General features: G+C 35.9%; 1 protein-coding gene across 2 annotated transcripts in view; it reads right to left on the reverse strand.

Annotated features, from left to right (window-relative positions):
• DTNBP1 (dystrobrevin binding protein 1) overlaps positions 1–21,989 on the reverse strand; it is a 74,017-nt gene that overhangs the window by 15,000 nt on the left and 37,028 nt on the right. The window lies entirely within an intron of this gene.

Here is a 21,989-nt window from a genome sequence, read left to right on the forward strand (position 1 = left end):
AAAAAACTAAAGGTGAACAAATGATTGTCTTCTTTCCTACTCACTAAAACAAAACCAGGATTTTACTTCATATAGTGTCTTCAGAATAAGCAGTTTTCTGATCTGAACATGCAATTTATACCTCCCTGTCCATAGGGAGAGCTAGAACCTGCCAAAGAGTCCTACAGGCTTCAGAGCCAAAAGGAACGAGCTGTGGATTCATCATCTAAGTATGGTTCAGCCTAATCGGACTTACCTTATGTTGACAGTGACATATTTTAGACTTGAGGAGGGTTTGTTTGGGTTTTTTTAAGACACACTTTTATAAAAGTCTCAGGTAAAGAAAAGCAATGATTGCTCAATCAGAAACAGGAAAGAAAAAAGCCCTACCTTCCACAAAAAATTATGCAACCAGTTGAAAGATAATTTGATTTTTTCACATCTCTTCCACATGGTAAGGCATTCACTATGCGTTATGTAAACCACATTTGATAACAGATGTGCTTTACAAATGTGTGGCAAATAACACTGTAAAATGATGAAACTTCTACGTCCATCAGAACTCTTAAAACATTTTTCTTCAGTAGTGAATGAGACCATTTTGCAAATTCAAATTATGCTTGAAGTATTTGATGCCAGACACCATTCCAAATCATCAGTCCTCTCTCATCTGAATCGGTCATCAACCTAAAGTTCTGAAAGCACAAAGCTTTCTGCAATCAACTGCAAGAAGCGTTACTGCAATCAACTGCAAGATCTACTTCTCAATTATCAGCAGTGCTTTTTTGTTAGCATTAAGAACATTAGGGCCTGGTTACTAAAATTTAAACAGGGCTTTTAAAAGAGCCTAAATTTCACACTTCAAAGAAACGACAAATATCTCCCTTATTTCAGGAAAAAGATTCTGTGTCCAAAGATGCACATGAGATACTTAAGCTAAAACATGTGTGTCTACCTGTTTGGAGTGGGCTCAACCAAAATGAAAGGACCAGGGATTAACTACAAAAGGAATAAATGGGAGAAAGCATTGGGATTTTTTTTTCAATTTCTTTCTATGCTAGGCTAACAGGGGAAAATTTCTACAAATTAAACCTAAATGCCCAAGAAGTCTGAACTGCAGGACTGCCAGTGAAATCACTCTCTTCCTCATGTAGAAGCCTAGCTTGTTTACAATGTCAAAATTTCAAATACAGTAATATTTTAAAAAGACCATAAACCAATCATTATATCAGCAGCACACACAGAATACTTGAAATATTTATGTTTTTCTTGACAACTTAGTCTATTTCCTCTTCCATTTCTGTCAAAACAACTTCTGAAATACAAGCAAAAAAAATGCTAATAGTTCATCCTATTACTATTGGGTTTACTTCTTCACTCTTAGAAGCCAACAAGAAGAAAAAGGACCATTACTCCAACCCAGTCCAGCTCAACACTGTTCAGTTAATGTCCCAAAAATGAGTCACAGTACAGACCACCTTTAGAAATCCGAGTGGTGACTAAACACTTTTGCTTGATGTGATTAGGAAAATGAGATCTGAAGCACCATTCTCTCTAACAAACCAGTACCCAGGAGCACCCAAACACATTCTACAAAATAATATGAGAGGGGACTAATTTGCTAACAGACAGCTATTAGGGATGTGTTACCAGCTGGGGAAGTTTAAAATACATGCAGTCCTGCATATTCATTACACATGGACTATCAGTTATGCCAGACCAGCTTATATTAAAAAACCCTATTTATTCTCAAATGCAAAACAAAGTTGCCATCATTGTTTTTAAAATTGAACTTTTAACAGTGCTATTTACTAGTAAAACTAATTTGCAACATTAGCAATTGTATGTATTTTCCAGACTTTTTGTAATACTCTTCAAACAAAATTATAATATTCTCTTACAAAAGTGTTGTTCAATTAATGGGTTCCTTTTAAATTCAGTCAAATGGACAGTAACAGCTATACAGGCACAATAAAAGGAAGACAACAACAAAATCATACTATGTTTCAAAGAGAAAAATGTAACTGAACATAAATATTTTCAGAATATATGACTATATTTTCGCAGTTAAAATTCCTCATTTTCTATTATGGAAAGGCATTATATAACAAGAAAGGGCATCTTATGATAAGTGCAGAAATATACATCAGTATGTTCTTTTCCACTGAACATTTTTATTTTTAAAAACAAAATAGCTTATGTAAAAGAGAAAAACAACTTAGGACATGGATTGTGATTCAGAGGTAAGGTGATTTTCAGTATGTCAGTTCTAAAGCGTGGATATCAAGTTTTAAATTTTTAATTAAACATTTTAAGCTTTCTTCCATACATCTAGTTTTCACATACTCAACACCATTCCACTTGCTTCTTCATTTTTATTTTTTTTTTAACAGAATAATAAATGGTCTATAGCTCAGAAATAACAGATTTTAAGAAAAAGAGCAGCCAGACAAAAGTTCCAACTTGCAAAATACTAGCTGTCTTTAAATAGCTCAGTTGTAAGAATAAAATTGGTTTCATGATCTGGATTTTTTTTTTTTTTTAAGATAAATCTTTTTAGAGAAAAAAACAGTTCTGAAAGATTATCTGCTACCACTGGCTTGCTGACTTATTTGTGTGCCACATTCATAGAATTATAGAATGGTTTAGCCTGGACAGGACCTTAAAGATCATCTAGTTCCACCCCCCCTGCCATGGGCAGGGACACCGCCCACTAGACCAGGTTGCCCAAAGCCCATCCAACCTGGCCTTGAACCCTTCCAGGGATGGGGCATCCACAACTTCTCTGGGCAACATGATCCAGTGTCTCATCACCATCAGAGTGAAAAATTTCTTCCTAATATCTAATCTAAATCTACACTCTTCCAGTTTGAAGTCATTACCCCTCGTCCTATCACTACATGCCCTTGTAAAAATTCCCTCTCCAGCTTTCTTGTAGGTGCCCTTCAGATACTGGAAAGCTGCTATAAGGTCTCCTTGGAGCCTTTTCTTCTCCAGGCTGAACAACCCCAACTCTCTCAGCCTGTCTTCATAGGAGAGGTGCCCCAACCCTCTGATCATCGTTGTGGCCCTCCTCTGGACCTGCTCCAACAGGTCCATGTCGTGAATTGTTCTAAATTGTTCAAACTTGCAATTTTAAATATTGAAGGTGGAATAAAGGTCATCTTTATATATAGTGTCAAAGCACTTCCACATTTTTACTGGTAATTCATAATAGTTTCTGCAACTTTGCCATGTCTATTTTTTAAAAAGCATTTAAGGACAAACCTTGAAGAGCAACCCATGTGACACCGGCAGATGTGAATAAAACCAAAACCCCACTTTCCTCACAGTCTGTAAACTATGACAGAAGAGTGTGGCTGGGTTTACTTTTTTTTTTTTTTTTTTGCTTTGTTCAACCCTGAGGAACGTCTCATGCTTTAAGTCTTCCAGGATTTCTGTATTCCATATGGTAGCCAGTATTTGCTACTAATAGGAAGGTCACAACATATCAGTAGTTTTCACATTTTCACTCTGACATTCAAGTTTTTACCATGCTTACTCTGTAAGGACAACCAGTGCATCCATGTTGGCAAAGTCTCTCCCCTGAAGAAGAAACCTGATTTTATGGTACTAGATCAAATTGGCACCACCACACCAAGGGAATACTAGTGGCCAAGTACAAAAGTAACTCTTCTAGACCAATTCCAAAGAAGAAATGTGGTTTTTTGCTTGTTTTGGGGTTTTGTTGTTGGTTTTTTGTTGTTGTTGTGTTGGTTTTTTTCTTAAAAAGGATCAGCCATCATCCGTCCTCCTGCAGCTGGCATAGAACTGACATCAGGTGTAAAACCAACAGCCACCATATTGTCAGCTCCAGCTAACAGCATAATGGCAACCATGTTCACTCCTGATGCATATCAAAACAGGTTTTGCAGTTTAGCAATTAATTCATTAATGACAGCATCAGGCACGAAACAACAGTGTAATTTTAACCTGTGCTCATATCAGTTTAGCTTACAGTAACAGATAAATTGATTTCTAAATTTTGCTATTCAAATCAGAGTCAAATGGATTTAATTGACTACAACATTAATTTTCATGCATTGTGTTAGGCTGGTTTAAAGAATTTGTGCAAAAAAGCTAGCGGTTCTTTTCTCTGGAGTGCGATATCGAAGATCTTAATACCTCTAGATTAATAGATTAATTTATTGTGAATAAATACAGCTAGGCAAGTTTCACTGGTTAACATAACTAAGTAACGGGGTCATCCGTATCCTCATAAAAAGAGCGTGATTAACAGGTAAGACTTTTTCCTTATTTAATGTTCACAGTTTTACGCCTGCTTCTTATTAGGAGAAATCATTATCACTAAAGCAGTATAAGACTTACTACGTCTATCAGTTGCTTAGCCCAACACCTCAATGCATGTCTAACAGAGAGACACCCACACAGCGAACTAAGGATAGGATGGAGCAGATATGTGATGTTACTAATGCATCGGTGGAGCACTAAACAAGAGTGAAATACGAAAGGAAAGGAGATACAAAGTAAGAGAAATGAAGATGGGGCAGGGGTGGAGGGGAAGGGCAACCAACAATGCAGATTGCCTAACAGAGCTAATAAAGAACATGTGACCCTTTATTCTGTATTTCTCCAGTCTGGTAGTGATTAAATAAGTTGTGAGGAGAAAAGCAATACTAGCCAGGAGAAAAAAATTTAAAACAGAGGCACGGAAGGCTTTGCCATATTGAAACCAAACACCAAGAACAAAAAGCCACTGCAATAAAGTCAGCCATTACAAAAGAAATGCACACTACTGAAGCTACTCTGGCAGACAAAAAACCAAGAGACTGTAGGAACAATCACAAGTGCGTGAGAAAGCACATACTGCGTGACCATTAATGACTAAACCTTATGCCTATAGTAAAACCGAACTGACAGATGACACCTAGGATACAGTATCTTATTCAAGCAAACAAAGAAAACCCACCTAAAGAATGGAAAGACATCAAAGTGACAGTGAGGAGTGAATAAAAGCAGAAATTCAGGAAGCTGATAAAAGCACTTACACGGGGGAAGGGAAAAAGGAAGGGGGCTGACTGAAGAGGGAAGTCAATATAATTAGGACTGTGAAACCTGTAAAATAGGCTTGCTATGAGATCATTCCTTTCAATAACGCAGCTTTTTGAAATCTCTCTCTCACCCTCTCCTCCCACCTTCTCTTTTTCCAGTGCGCGGATCTCCTGCCACAGCTTGGGACAGCAAGCACTTACTTGTGCCTGTGCTGCAATAAAGTATAAAATGAGTAATTAATTCCCCTGACATCTGTATCAATCAACTTCTGCCATTTGTATGCACTTCAAAACAAGCATCTTTAGGCCAACTAAAAATACAGAATACTTAAATTATAATCTTTTCCTTATCTCCTGAATATGTATAAGGCCCTACTAATTTAATTTTTGATTTTATTATTTAGAATATTTTAGCAGTAATTAGTCACGAGTACTTTAAACCTCACAAAATGCATGCATATTTCCTGTGTAGTGTAAACATGCAGTCGATTTCTGAAAAAGTTAAATTTCTAAACTATTACTCTATTTCTCTAAACAGCACCTCTCTGCACTAGGTGCCATTTTCTATAGCAATGAAAATCACATGCTATACTTCTACAACAGGTATAGCCACCCATACCTGTAACAATTCAAAGAGTTCCTATGGAACTGCACAGTGATTCTGAAAAAGAAAGTAGAATTGTTGAGTTTTAAAGCATTAAGATAAACTGTAAGCAGAATTGTACTGATCCTACTCAGTGGCCAATTTTTCCCCACTTTCATATCTAAGTTTGCATGAGGTGCCTCTCAAAAGCTGAACATCCACTAATTTTAGAGGAGAATATCATTAAAACACAATATGGCCTTTATTAAATATGAATTACTTGTTCACAACACATTCAGCATGACAGTGGGAAAACATTGCCTTCAGGCCACCATTATATCTGCCCTGTTTCCTTCTCTTTCTTCCCGTCATCATACATCTGCTTTGTCAGCCCCAACAGCATGCAATTTCCATGGGCAAATAGATTTGTTCCCTCTTTTTTAGAGCAACAAACAGTATTTTTATTTGATACTAACACAGAAACAAAATTATGAAGTTTAAGATTTAAGCTTTCAAGAGAGATTGAGGCAGAATATTTCTCATCTCTTAGTTGCTGCTGTAGACTCCGACAGATAATATCACATTTGATTTCACCAGCTTCACGCAGGGAAAATTTAGTTCATAGTCATGAAGACCAAAATTCATTTTTTAAATTTGATGGGAGTGGGTTACAAAAAATATTACGGGATCTAAACATTTGATGCTCAGACTTTGGGATGCCTTTTAAAACACAAATGAGACAGGCAAGATGGGATAGCAAAGGGCAGTTAAAGAACAAACTCCTCGCAAGACTTTAACGCAGCAACGATCCGATCTGTCCTGGAGCTTGGCTAACAACAGACCTTTGGAACATGAAGAGCGGCACGTCTATGAGTTCTTCCAAGAGAAACACAGCAGGGACAGCATCTGGTGCATGCACCACCCCCAATACCAGTTCCTGAATATACCTGTTCTTTTAGTACAAGTATTTTCTCTCCGGGATTGAATGAATGATATATCAAGGTGTTCAGGAAGTGCTGAACTTTAACCTGTTGTGATTCTCTTACAAACTATCAAATCTATTCATAACAGTGACTATCCAAGGCTAATGAGAACTGAAGCATGCATAAGAAATGGAACATCATTATTAGCATTTCATGCTCTATAAAACTGCGGACATTTGGTAAAAAGCCTCCTATTTTGAAATACATTTGCTGATATTGTTCCTTTTAAACTATTTTTCATGCTATTAAACAAGTTCCCTTGACAATGCATGTGTTTATATATGCAGTAAATGCAGTATCAACATCAAACAGTGGCTGCATCACACAGAGATGAAAGTAACCATAAAGTGCTGAAATTTTGGCCCAGACAGAAGAAAAAATGCACTAAAACTTGATAATACAGCAAAACTATATTTTCAAAATAAAATTGATAAATTTGGTGCATGATTCAAGAAAGCACTAAGTTCTTCTCAACCAACCACAAAATATATACAAGATTACGGGTTTTCATGAAGCATTAATTACTTCCTTCCTTTTACTCAAAAATCCAAACCATCAGGTTCTCTGTAAAATGCTAATTTGTCTATACATATTCAGAACAAGGGATTTTTTTACATTAATCTGTTTTAAATAAAATATATGTGTATATATATTTCATTAGTTTATTTTAATGAATTAATTTTATATATTAAAATACCTATACAGATGCAAAACTCAAGTCAATTTTAAAAAAGATAGATGTATAACTACACACTTACATACAAATGCATTGTACTCGATGTATTACAAATAGTAACATTACATATGAACACTGCAAGTATTAGAGGGCTAGAATGAATTGCATTTGCTGAAGAAGTCTGCAAGTTAGCAGTTCCACTTATCATTTAAAATAGGCCAGAAATTATATACTTGAATACTGCTATTATAATCCATTTTTTAAAGTGAAAACTGTAATCATGTCAGCAGCTATTAAAGATTGATGGCCTGATTTTTCTAACACTAGTTTAATGCTTTCTAAATAGTAAACTGAATGATGATACTCAGCCTGGGGGGAAAAAATACCAGAAAAAAAGACTAAGAGAGATTGCATTTTATAAGCATGTACCTATAGTAATGTATTTAGAAACTAAACCGAGAAATGCTATTCCTAAACCCACAGGTAAAATGAAGAATATATATTTACAGTGAACCATCCTATAATAGTATAGGTCACATCTGACCATTCTCTATTTGGAAATACCTCTCATGATCAGATCAGGAGATGGTGAGTTCTGCTCACATTTAAAGTGAGACATCAATGCAGGGCATTTCACATCTAGTTTTTGTTTTTAATATTCTTCAAAAGCTCTAGGTAGTTGAAAAGATTTCACCCTTCACATTTATTCACCTATAGAAACAGATTTGAGAGAAAGGCAGCGGTCAACTAGTCAAATCAGCAGTCAACTAGTCAAATCAGCAGTACTGGAAGCACACGTGCACTGAGTCACTGAGGTTATAAACTGATACAGCAAACTAATATCACTCCTTCCCTGCCTCCCAAAATACAAGCTACTCAACCACTCAGTCATTACCAATGATACCTCTATTTCAATGCTAGGAGGGGAAGAAAAAGGGAAAGAAAAAAAAAAAAAAAAGAAAGAATAACTGTCAGGGTCCAGGAACTGAGCTATCTTCTCATTCAAGAAGAGATCTGGAGGTCAGAGCTGAGGCTTATCAAGTAAGGCAGCACCCAGACATGCCATTTGCACTTTCACTGCCCCTGTTGCACTCATCCTGAAGATGAATGCAAAACTCAGAATTTTCAGATCACTCCAAGATTTTTGTAAAGAGATTAAATAAGCAGTCCTGCAATAAAGCAATTTTCAGGTGTTACAAAGACTGGATTGCACCTAGCCAAGAGGTAACAGTACAAAAGAACAATGTGAAGTAGCTGAACTATAAGAGCTATGTCATGAAAAATACTTTTCTAGGTATGCACACTTTTTGACTTGCAGAATTTAACAATGCCAGTATGAACTTGGAGCCTCCTGAAGTGTAAGACTCCTAAGAGAAACAAAATACTTGTCCAATATAGTCTTAAAAAAGTCACAGCACAAAGAATTCTTAAAATAGAAGCTTGCAAAGCGCATTATATTGTCAGAGCAAATCTGTTTCCATCCCGCTAGAGATGCTAGCTCGGTGATCCGCATATAACTCCACCTATCTTTTAAGGCAAAAACTGTTCTAGTACCACTGCTTGTGGGCTTTAATGCAAAGTTCTGGCAGTTGTCCAAGACTCTGGAAGGGAGAGTATGCGGCTTTTTAAATTTTCTTTTTAGGTCATGACATAAGAGATCACACTGATGTCCACTAACGCTCCATTTACAAATGCAGAGGGAAGTCAGCAACTCGTACTTACAGAAAAAAGGCAGGCACTTCTAAAAACAATGCTACATTTTACAGAAACGTCATGTTTACGCAACTTATCTAACACTTTCCACAGAGTGGAGCAAAACATAAAACTGAGAAAATATCACATACTACATGGAATTGAAAACCATGGGTAAAACAACATATTTTTGTCCTTGAAAACAGAGATGTTTTTAAATGGAAGGTTTAATTTTTAAGAAAGAGATGAACAAATTAGACATATTTTCATTATTTTTATGAAATTTTATCCTGTCCCCTATGCTCAGAACACAAAAAAGCATGTTCATCACAGAAATGACTAGGCTGAGTTAAGGTCAGACCGTTTTAAAGTTAGTAAGTGGTATTTGGAAGTTTTGTTATCTGTGAAGGGATCCAAATTGGGTTTGGGACTTCGGATGTGGTTAAGTCATCAGGCAATCAAAAAGCTTTCCTGCATTTTTTTCAGACTTGCTCTTTCAAACAAAGTTAATGGTTATATACAATCTTGTGGCTTTACACGGAACTCTTTACAGGAGCCTTTGCCAGCAGCCAGATGCCATATTGCCTTCTATATCAAAATAGCAACAAAGAATGATGGGTAAGGACATCACTGCAACAGGGATCCAATTAACAGAACATGGCAAAATTGACATTTATAAAACAAAGTTTCAGGTTAGTCATCAATGACTAAATTTATACCACAGAGTTATTAATTCTCACCCTCTGTAGATAGAAGAGGAGCAGTTGCCAAGAAACTCACAAAACCAACAGCTTGTGAAAGAAACTTCTCCACCCCACAGATTTTGGTAAAAGTTGTTCAGATACTCCTATGTTTCTCCTTCCCAGTAATTTCATGACTAGGGTAAGTCAGAAAACAACTGACACTAGACAAAATAAAAGATTGAACAGTATCACAACATAGGCAGACAGTATATTCAGCGCTGATAGGATTTAAGAAAGCCTCTTTGCCAAATTAATACTAGAACAGTTTAACACAATTAACAATTAGCTGGAGGCATACTAATTACTACAAAATAAACCCCCCAAACCACCCCACCGCAATACACACTGTCCTTTCAGGATTTTTTTCTCTTTTTCATGAGGTTAATTCCTTCAACATGTTTGCATGTAAAAGTCTCCTTGCCTCCCCTCCATCAAGCAAGCCAAGCTCTCCTAGTATCTTGTGAAATAACCTCTCTTCTTATAACTCAATTGTTTCTCTAACACTTCTCATTTGCAGCTGTCCACTGGAAATCTCATGATTGATCCATCCCTGGATGTTATTTATCTTGTTCACAGCTGAATTAATCTCAATAGTTCATTTCTCAAGTGCGACTTAATGACAGAGATTGTTTTCCTCCTAAGTAAATTTCTCTCAATAACCTGCCACTTGCAGAACTTTGTTGTTTGCTATTAACTACCAGAGGACAAAATCTATAAAATTATTTTTATTTTCTGCATGTTTTACTGCTGTTAGAATCACGTATCCTCACTACTGCTGTTAAAGTCACCTGTTCTCAAAAGTTAACATTCATACTTGTGCTCCTGCCCAAAAAATATACAGAATGCCCAAGGCAAAACAGAATCAGATCTAGGAAGTCTTTCTTAAAGTTTTATATATACACACATATATTCTTATGCTTAAGATACACATTTTACATATATATACACACACATATTTTATATACATAAAATGTGTATCTTTCTTAAGCATAGGCATCATACTTAAAGAATACCTTGCATGCAGAAACATACTGGACAACATCTTTCATTCAAAAAGCAGTAGTATACATGTTAAAATTGCCATAGTACTCACAATATCAATTTAAAAAGCATCTATTTTTAAAGTACCTTAAAATGAAAATGTTGTCTTATGATGATTATCTCCTCAGTTGAAATCTTGAACTTTCAAGGACTGTAAAGAGGACTATACAGTAAGAATACTGGCTTTTCTGAAATTCATTCATGATGTTATTAATAATTAATTAAAAATCACTTCAGACATAGTCTTGCATTTTACAACTTTCCTTCTAAAATCATTGATTTCTTTTGTCTCAGAAATCCTCAAAGTTTCCAAATTTCTATGAGTCTGTGAATTGTAACTTAAAATAGATCCTTGTTTTGGTCTGTGCTAGATAAAACCTTCTCTGTTTTCTCCTTTGTTGTAAAGTTAGTCCACAATTCTCCAATATTCATTTTCACTTCATGAATTTTAAGACAACTAGACTGAATAATCACTGATATGCAAGAGAAATCTTCAGTGGTGCAAAAGCACCCTGAACTCGTGGTGGGGGCTGAGGAGAACAGGGAGAGGGAAGTACTTCTGCCAGACTTCTTCCTATCCTGTAACTAGTGAAAGTTTTTGTACCAGTTATGGTTCCCCAAATGTGCTGAAAACCAAGGACTTGGCTTTCTATTCTGTCAGTCTTCCTACAGCTTTGCATCCAAAACATGTTCGGGTGTGATGAGAACCAGATACTAAGTGACTGGCAGCCAAACCCTCTAAATATGTACCAACAAGCAAAAAGGGAAAATACATATGTCACCCAAACCCTTAGCATGGATAGCCCTCCTCCAGTCACATAGGTTTTTGGAGACAGAAGCTGAGGCTGCACGCCCTTCCTGATGATCCTGATCTCCAGCAAGTGCCAGAAGCTACCCTGTACACGAGACTAATGGCATGGACAACTAACTAGGGCTCTTTAAAACAAAAGGTAAAAACCCCATCCTTCTAATTCTGCTGTATGGTTAAACAGACTTTAAAAATATTACATTATACCTATGATTAAGGTTTAGGACAGTTGGGTCTGCAAAACTGCAATTCCCATATCACCAGTGGGCCACAAAACCTGAGCTTATCAAGTACCACCAGCTCCATTTCCTACCTATGTGAATGCACAAGATACACTGGAAACCCAGCTGATGTATTTTTAGTTGTCTGCTTCATGAAGCGTGGGTTTTCCACTTCGGTGTTTGATAACCAGAGAAGAGATAATAAATCTATGAGGATTTAAGATTGTGATCCAAGTTAAAACCCTCCTGAGCCAATGGCAACGTTGGTGCGCGAGGTCTGGAGTGATTACATAATCACCTAATTAAGCCAGAAACTTATTCCTATAAACGGCACCATTTCTGTTTGATTTAAAATGAGACACAGCCAACTGCATTTTGATCAAGTCTCATTTATGCAATGTCAAAATAGCATTAGTTGGCTTCTACATAAAAGGAAAAAAGGGCTGAGTGACAACTCCACAAGATTTTTATTTCATCTAAATCCAAGGAGTACCCCAAGTGATTAAAAATGAAACAATATGTGCAGTTAGTAAAAAATGCCTCTTAACCTCTTCCAGCCTTAACTCACATACTCTATTAGAAATACACAATTTAGAAATATTACATACATACAAAAATGTTTTACCGATTTTTTAAATAGCTCACTTTAAAGTATTTCATTATTTTTATTCAATGCCATTTTCCAAAAGAGTATTATTTCACCTGCTCAGTAAAAACAAATAAATCACAAAAAGGACGTCACACTAGCTGCAATATTGAAGAATTATGTTTGTACAGTTTCAGCTCTAATGCCTTAATACAATTTAACATGGCATACATAACATTCACAAATAAAATGGGAGGAATTGTTTACCAGAATATCCACATTTTTGTTCCCTTTACTGACAAGGAGTAGAGGAACATTCAGAATTCTTACAAGCCCACATGCACACCTCGGCCATTCTCCCTTTCTATCTACATCATTAAAACCGGAGCAAAAAAAGTAGTTTAATAACACACTGCTGTGAAAGGCGCGACTGAGATTTATGTAAGGATATGCTATAAAGAAGGAATAAATTATTTCTACTGCAGCTTTTAAAACAATTCTACTATTTCTGAACACTGTAAGGACCAGAACACTATCATATTTATAGTACTACTATAGAAAGAAATAATGCCATGTGGAGAAATATAAAAAGCATATAATCTATTACTGTACATTTATTTTGCTACAAATCAAACTGATGAAATGCCTGCGCCTACATTTATATTTCGAACATATAAAATAGAAGAAGCACGCAAAAGAAAGAATACTGTCATTATAAAACTGCTCAAAAATTCATTCACAGCAAGATGCAGTAAAAGGCCGCAAGAGCCTACAGCATTTGGTCTTTCAGCACCCCAAGAAGGTGCTGATCTTGTTAAAGAGAAGCAATCTTTTTAAAAGCAGGTAGATGAGTATTTCTTAATTTCTCATTAACCTCAGCCTACATAGATGGTGAACAAACAGATTATCATAAAAATATAACAGTCCATCTTTAGTTTTGCATTACTTTTTGCTGTGACTAAACTACACAAGAAAATGTGATTAAAAAACCCATTAGAATAATCCTGGTTACCAGAAAGGTGCTAACCTTTTCAAAATTAATGTTGATACTAAAGCTTCTACTTACTACTTTCTCTTCCCAGCTGTAGTTGAAGGACTGATATTGCTAAAATTCACATTTCAGAAATATTCTCCAATTCCATATTCTAATCCTTATAGAAGTATAATTTCAAGGTTGGCCCCTGCCCCACATGCATAATAGCTATTCTACTGTCCAGGATATGATTGCAAATAAGGAAAAGAAGGAAGATTCACAGCTGCGCCCCAATTCACCATGTTTCCATTTCAATTTCAGGAAACAACAACATGAAAAAAAGACAACTTCTGTCAATATTTACAAAGTAGTTAAGGATGCAGAATGGATTATACCAGTAGTAGATATTGCTTGCAAAACTGACAATTTTGAGTGCAAAGTGGTCACACCACATTTAGCAGAACAGAGGGTAAATTTTGCCATCTTTAAGTAAAGAGTCAACTGTTCTGTCTAGATTTATGGAAAACAACTGTTTTGCTAAATGAAGTATTTCTAATCAATACAAACATAAAGAGCTCTCCCATGCCAGATGAATTATTTAAATCAAATATCCAACTTTACTTTACATTTTTATTTAATATGAACATCAAATTTAGCAGTCAGCATTACAACTCAAAGGTAGAGCCTTGATAAAGGCATGCTCCAACAGGTTATTTTAATAACATAATAGTTCAATTTACTCTTATCTTTTGGTCCCTGACATCAACCGAAAAAATTCACATGAATGGTAACAGAAAAAAATTCTTTCAGTGGTTATATAAAAGAACATAAAAAGAATCAGAGTAGAAATTCCACATCTTATTTCTATTTCAATTAATGTAATGTACAGTTCTAGATATTATCAGTTACAAATTAACAGCATAAGAATATTATCAATTGCATTATTAAGAACATTGTTTCGTACGACATAGGGTGCTCATATTGATATAAACAACACTAATTGCTTCATTTAAAAATATACAGTTTTATCATTAATTATTTTATCTGAAGGAAACTAAGAATTAGCATGACTGCATCTATAATGAACTCAGTGCTCTAATTTTTTATATTCAGCTTTTCTCTTCAGACAATTCTGTCTCCCCTCATCCTCTAATACCACCCCACCCTTAGACAAGTCTGCTTGAATTTTAGCTAACAAGGTATCCATGTATTTGGATTCTTTTACTAATTCTGATTAATATTACCTTGACAATAATGCAAAGCGACACACAAAAGCAAAGCAATAAACAAAAGCTCTGACAAAAATGACACTAAGTCACTATTTCTTTCAAATTTGCTAAATCAAGTTGATAATTAACCTCTCATTTATAGCACACCCTTTGCAAATCAGGCAATGGTGGTAACTGAGGAAATTAATTAAGCTAACTTTAATTTCATTTTGCATTTTACATTAGCTTGGCAAATTAAGCTGACAAATAATAAAAATGATAATAAAGTTCCACCTACATGAATTCTTCTGAGTATTCTCAGTGGCTCCTGGAGATGACATGGCAGTAAGAAATAAACAAGTAAAAAGAAACACAGTACTGGTCAAGTGAAAGCTCCAGTTACCAAGCAGATCCACGGATGTGCATCTTCATTGATGCAGAACAAAGACCGATGCTAGAAGGCTGCTTTTTCAAAGCAGTAATACTGCGACGGCCAGTTTTCAATGGGTCACTCACACACAGATGCATACACATGCATACTTCAACTCAGCGCCTTTCCAGAACCTGAACACAAGCTACCAGCAGCTGGGCTATACCAGAAACGCACGCATGTATTTGGGAAGGTACCACATGCTGCTAAATAAAGGGGTGCTACAAAGACAGAAATCTTCCCGGCGGGTTATCATCTGATGACATGCTGCAACTGCATGTGTTTATTTGGCAGGGAGCTGGAAGCGTTTGAAAATTATTTAGAAGCAAGGAAAAGGTAAGGGAGGGTTCTGATTTTTTATTTTTTTAATTAGGCAGTGTTCATAAGGCTCTCCCCTTAAAGTATTTTTCCTTAACATGGCTTAGCTCAGATACCCCACAAACCAGATTACATACTATTCTTACTTCACACATAAAATATTAAAAATTTCAGATGTCATTTTTAAATAAATTAGGAGCAGCCTTCTCTGCCAAAAACTGATTTTTTTGTATTATATATCCAGACTACATTTTCATCAAAAATTCAAAAAATGGTTATGCAGTTAAAAAAAATTACGGAAACAGCACATGACCGAGACTCTTTGGTTATGGTGATGCTGCAGTTACACAACAGTGCATTTATGTTTCAGAAACTGTAAGGCGTTGCTTAGAATTTGGAACGCTGGCACATGTTGCCCCTTCAGTTTAGAAAGGTGCACAGTGCCACCAGAAACCATGATAGCCATAACAATTCCTTTCTTTTACTTAAAATGATCACATTTTGCGAAGCTCCTTGATGAGAATTTTCAAAATACAGCGTACAGACAAAAGGGAATTATGTAACAAATACTTCTCCAATCATCATCTTTAGAGGAAAAATTACCAAGAATATGTGGGCCTAGGAAACTCGGCTTTGTTTTACTGGTGAAAACAACACCAAAATTATCTATGGGAAAGATTAAAAGAATGATAATAATCGCGAGATAATCCCGCCTTCAGTCTGGACTTCGGTAATTAAAGAATGAATTCACATTAGAGCCGCAGACAAAATAGGCTTCTATTTTTTTCCACATCAATCATATAAGCATTAGAGACAACTAAAATATTACACATTTAAATGTTTTCTTTTCTACATAAATTGAGTATGACAGAACTTATGTTGCCCTGAATTTTTTCCCTATTATCTACACAGTTAGCTATTCACCCTGGCAATAGCCACAGAAAATCTCTATTGTTACACTGGCTTCCTCCACTCCTTACAAACCCAGGACTCTGCGAGACTTATTCCAGCACGGGGCCAACTTCTACTGCAGCCAACAGGAGCTGTACCTGCACATCCCAGAGCCATCTTATTTCTAGCTGCAGTGATGTCAAAATTATTGCGATACATCTGACCTCTGAAAGGACTTTTGACTCAGTGCAACACTAGAATGCAAAAAAAATAGGACTCAAGGAAAGCCACATAAATGCATCAATATTAAAATTTGTTGGGAACATAAACTAGCTCCCTCAAAATACAAAGCAACGTAAGACAGGATGAAAGAGCATAAGGGTGCCACATTAAAAAGCCACAAGATTCTCTAAAAATACATGTAGATGAAGCCGAATTTAAAAAAAAAAGAAAAAAGCGTTCCTACACTCCACTCTCCCCCAGTCAGAATTAGCATTAAAAAAATCCAGATAAACACAAGGCTTCAGAAGTATCTGTAACATTACCATTCTGTGGGTTATATTAACTCATTGTCTGAATACTACTTTCAGATGACAGCCATCATATAAAATCCTGAAATCTAGTTGAGCACAGAGATTACAAACAAACAAGCAGCACTATCAAATTTGTAACACACCAAGTTACATTACAGCCAAAACACATAACAAACAAAAAGTAAAACCCACCACACTTAAAGCATTAAATCAGAAGTCATTTGAGTTGCAAGGGCACACAATATTTGTTCCAAGGAAATCTGATTATCTATTTTGTCCATAAATAATCTGGTATCTCTATAGCATCCCTTTCTAAACTTTAAATTTCCTTTAGAAACTCTACTCCCTATTGACGGCTTTGAAAATTCAGACCCATAACCACCTTAGAAATGGATGCCATGTTATGACTGACCAAGATCCACCCAAGCCTGTATTACCACTATCAAAGAAGCTCTGTTTTTCCCTCACCAGTTGAAAACTAAGCAAAAAGGGCAGAGGGGAAATAGATTCCCATATCAGATTACTAATCCAGTTGACAGTGCAGCCCACTCTTTGGCAAAGGATAACGGGAAACAGCATTCTGATGTAGCGATCAAGACAAAATTGCAAATAATTTTGTTTCCATGGTTTAAATACATTAAACCCTCCCCTTCCCCCCCTCCCCCCACTGAAATGTAAATTCTATTTCTTGTATAGAAAATACTGTCTGTCCTGAAGACTTGACACGTGTAGACATTAACCTATTAAGTAACAAATTTATTTCCAGTCATCTGCAAAATAAATGCATACACAAGATACTGGCCATTGTAGTTTGCTTCACCCCAGACATAATACTTAATCCAGCAAATGTTTTGTTGTCTTGTCAAAGGCAGCTAATACATTTTCAACTACACCTAATGGTCAATAAAATAGCGTTGTCAAAAAAAAAAAAAAAGTCATGTTTAGGGGGTCAGCAAGAGGCAAGCAATCGCTTTGGGCACTATCACATGCAGTCTCCGTCAAGACAGAAAATTGAAAGCTTCCACTGTTCTTGGATATGTATTGTTACATAGAACAAGTTCTGAAAGTATGTCATTAAGTCTGATAACTCAGCCAAATACAATCAGTTGTGTGCAACTCAGCACCATCCACTTGTGGGCTACAGAAATGTACATTTGAAAGATTTTACAACTCAGTGCTGGTGATATCTGCCCCAATACATATATATAGAGATTCAATTATTTACTAAGGAGGACTGAAATCAGTAAAAGACCAAGACTGAACTTTCCTTAAATTTCTCAATTTAAAAGGATTTAAGATAACTTTTTTTTTTTTTAAAGGCTTGACCTGAAGTCTATACCTATTTCAAGGAAGGTAAAAAGGAGGACAGAAGTTACAAGTAGCTAGATTCAGATCTAGAAACTTTTAAAACGTGTCCTGAGTGTTAAACAGATGCGAGAGTCTGCAAACTCGAAAACACAAATAGCAAAATCAAAAGCAAGATAGCTATTAGGACACTTCATCATTTGTTTTTCTTCTCCATCTGTCCTATCCTATTGCACTATAACGGAAAAGTTAAGTAGTGAAACTTATTTGCCTTTCACTCAAGGTTTGACTAGAACTGCCCGAGTCTCAAATCTTTCCATTCTCAAGAGAATAGGTATCATATACAGGAGTCTTGGTCAATTCTTGCCACAGACAATACAGGACATCCAAAGCTGCAAGGTTCTTGTCCCATAGCCTGGACGGGAAAGAAGCTCGTAATGCACATTATTAACTAGAAATCTATCAGAATATTTTCAGCTTATAGCAAAATACTGAGTAAAAACCCCGAAACATGAATAACATTGAAATTTTAACTCCATCTTAGCTTTATTACAATACAATTAAGCAATTATTTCCCAGCTATGCCAAAATAAGAGTTGTCTTCTTTTATATTTGTGCTACAAGATTTAAATCTTGAAGGTTTTGACTGTGGTCACCTAAATAAATACCAAAACAATCAGGAAACACATAGCAGAAGCCCTGCCTATTTCCCACAGCATGTTTTGGAAGAGGTACCCAACCAACCAGACACTCTCCCTCCCATATTCAAATGAGTCATTGTAATGCAAAATCACAAAATACAACATTAAATTAGAACTTTCATTATTAACCAACTTGGTTATGGACACAATTCATCAACAAAAAATTCTTTGCAGCAATGAAACATCTTGAATGTTCCCAACGTGACAGGCTCTGGGGCTGTATATTTGGAAATGTTAAACTAAAACTCCATGTGGCTGGTATGATTTGCTACCACAATGTTGTCTACTCTTGCTCAGAAGAAAAAGAATTGTGTGCTCAAAATTACAGCACAACTTCTAGAACAGCAACTCACTGAATGTATGAGCTTTGTCAACCACAAGCTGTAAAGATCTCCATTGCATATTATCCATGCATCTGGAAGACAGTATGACGATTAAGGAAAAGTTGTTTATTTTGACAGCCATGAGAATACAACATGATAAAGAGGATCCATAAACTGGAATTAAAAAAAAAAAAAAAAAAAAAATCAGTTTGACACTCTCTCTGTTGAGGCGAGCAGATTTCAAATACAGGAGAACAAAGGGATGGGGGCAACAGACTCCTCCAAATACCATAAACTCTTAGAGAAGGGAACAGTAAAAGCCAGGAAATTAAAGTTTAGATACAAACATATTTAAGCTACTGATAAAAGGACTGGAAAACTGCAATTTCAACAGAAGCATCTTAGATGCATGAAGAGGGATGATAAAAGGTCTGCATATCAAGTGTGACCCAATGACTTAAGCTAGAAGAGAAAAGCAAGAAAAAACACCTCTACTTCACCAGCCTCCTTCTCAGAAAAAGTATTTTGATAGAGCTGTTAAAACTAATCAGGATTTGTTTGGGAGAGATCTCTGATGCAAAAAGCTGAAAACATATTTTGTTGAATTGTAAATAGAAGTGCTGGAAATGGTCATATGACCAGTTTCCCTGAGCTTGAATGAAACTAATCCTGTTAAAGCTTAGAAATATGCATGACTCAGTAGCCAAAGGCACGTGTGTATCTGCCCTTACAAAGTTTCTGCCACCTTTCATTGTCCAAAAGTGCTATGTTGCTTATTTCTATATGGACTCTATTGATTTAGTTTCCTTGCCAACAACAAAGTCAAAATATTTCATCCTAAACTTTTTTTTTTTTTTCAATAAAAAGGGACTTTTAGAAGCAATTTCAAAATCTATCACGTACACAGTTCCCATTTGGACAAAGTCTGAAGTACACTCAGCAGCACATGTTACGACCACTGTGCAATTCTACTACTTTTATAACTTTATTTTTTTCCCATTATCTACCTCACTGCTCTGCTTCACTCTTCCATCTTGTAAAGACACTAACAGTATTCTATAAATATTTAGTACATAGTCCTGCCATGCTGGAATAGAAGAAATATTAACTTTAAAAAAAAAGAAAAAAAAATTTGTACCATGTGCCTAGAAGGACAGTGGAATGATTTCAAATCTCAGTGCAGTCATGAATGCACTAGCTTTCAAGTATCAAGAGAAAATAAACATATATTTGCTATCTAATTTCTAGTTTCTCAGCAGTAAAAATGAAAACGATACACACCCTTTCTAAACTATGGAACACTACAATATATCAAATACTAAACCCAAATATACATTTACACAAATATTGACTAAAATAAACTCTACTATTGCAAGAAATTGCCAAGATCCACAACAGATTTTTTTTTTTTTTTTAGCAGATTTCTAAGCCTCAGCCAGGACAGGACAGCACAGAGCATAAGCCAGCTCCTGCAAGCAGTTCTCCGAACACTGGAATTGATGTGCACTAGGAAGAAACATGCAGGCTACTTCATATGGCATACCTAATGTTTTCATCTATAAATGTATCATCTTTAAGAGCTTTTCTCTCTGAAAGATAAATGACTAAAAACATAAACTGGACAACCCTTGAGATGTTTTGTCCCAGTACACCCACACACTTCAGGTACACAAATGCCAGTGTCATAGCAGTATCAACAGGGACACCACATACTCGCCCTCTGCCTTCTTCAAAGAGAGATGCTTAATATAAAGAAGCAGAAAAGCTTCTAAACTTCACTTTCTCAGCATCACAGATTATTAAATAATATGCTATGTTTACATTGTAATAGAAAACCCTTGAGGTTAGAAGAAAAGAGACTGGAGAAGTTTGTTCTGCCCCTATACTCTATGGGTACAGCAAACAACAAAAGAGAACGTCTGGCTCTGTAAATAATCTTAAAGCAAAAGAAAGAAAAATAAAATCTACTTTTCATGATGAAAGAGAGCATAATCTGTAATACAAATGCAGAAAAGGCAGGGACAAACTCTAAACCAGTATCTCCAATGACAAGTACAAAAATAATTCATCATTTCTTAAAATACCATTACATGCTTGTTTCATGCTACTTGAAGGTAATAACATCAATGAGCAAGAGTGTTAGTGGATTCTCAACACTTTTCATTGCTGCAAACAGGTAGATACACTGAGCTTTGTTTGAGCCCCTTCTTGATGGCACTTGAAGTCCTTAAAGAATATGCTAAATAGGTCAATGAATTACCACTTTCTACCTTAGTGCACATAGTAGGAAGATCCAAATGGAACCAGAAACAATTCTGTTTCTTGTTTATGTGAAGGTTGATTTTGTTTAAATATTAAAATAAGTCTTTAGTAAATATTACAAGGGCACTTCAAATGTTTATAAGGTTACGTACATTTGAAGATTTCACAAATTTACAGGGGTCCCTTCCAGACTACGCCTGTGTATCTATATCTATTTATATTTATACATACACAAAACTCCAAGGAAGTGAAGTTTTAAAGCAGATCTGAGAAACCTGCAAAGCTTCCCACCTGCATTGCAAGACAGACCTGGATTCTCATGGTACGTGCCAATATACAATTAGTATTTTTTGCTGTATTCGTTGTGAAACTGATGGGATGCGTCACTGAATTCAAGTTCCCAGTGCTGTACTATTTTGACCCTCAGACTACACCATTCAGTTTCTTAATGCCAGTAAAGCTTACTTTCTGTCCTGAGCAAGGCATGAGAACTCAGCACTGGTGAATGTGAGAGTTACATTCGGACACTGAAAAATGTGCATACAACCCTCTTTTTACTCCCTTCTAACAAACATATTTAAGCAATGTTTTTGTGGTACTTCAATTTCTGCAGATTCAGGTAGAATGAACTTATGTATTTATGAAACACATTTTTATGCAAGACATTTACCATTCTTAATCT

The sequence above is a fragment of the Charadrius vociferus genome, unplaced genomic scaffold (assembly GCF_000708025.1).
Source record: "Charadrius vociferus isolate BGI_N301 unplaced genomic scaffold, ASM70802v2 scaffold444, whole genome shotgun sequence".
NCBI lineage: Eukaryota > Metazoa > Chordata > Aves > Charadriiformes > Charadriidae > Charadrius > Charadrius vociferus.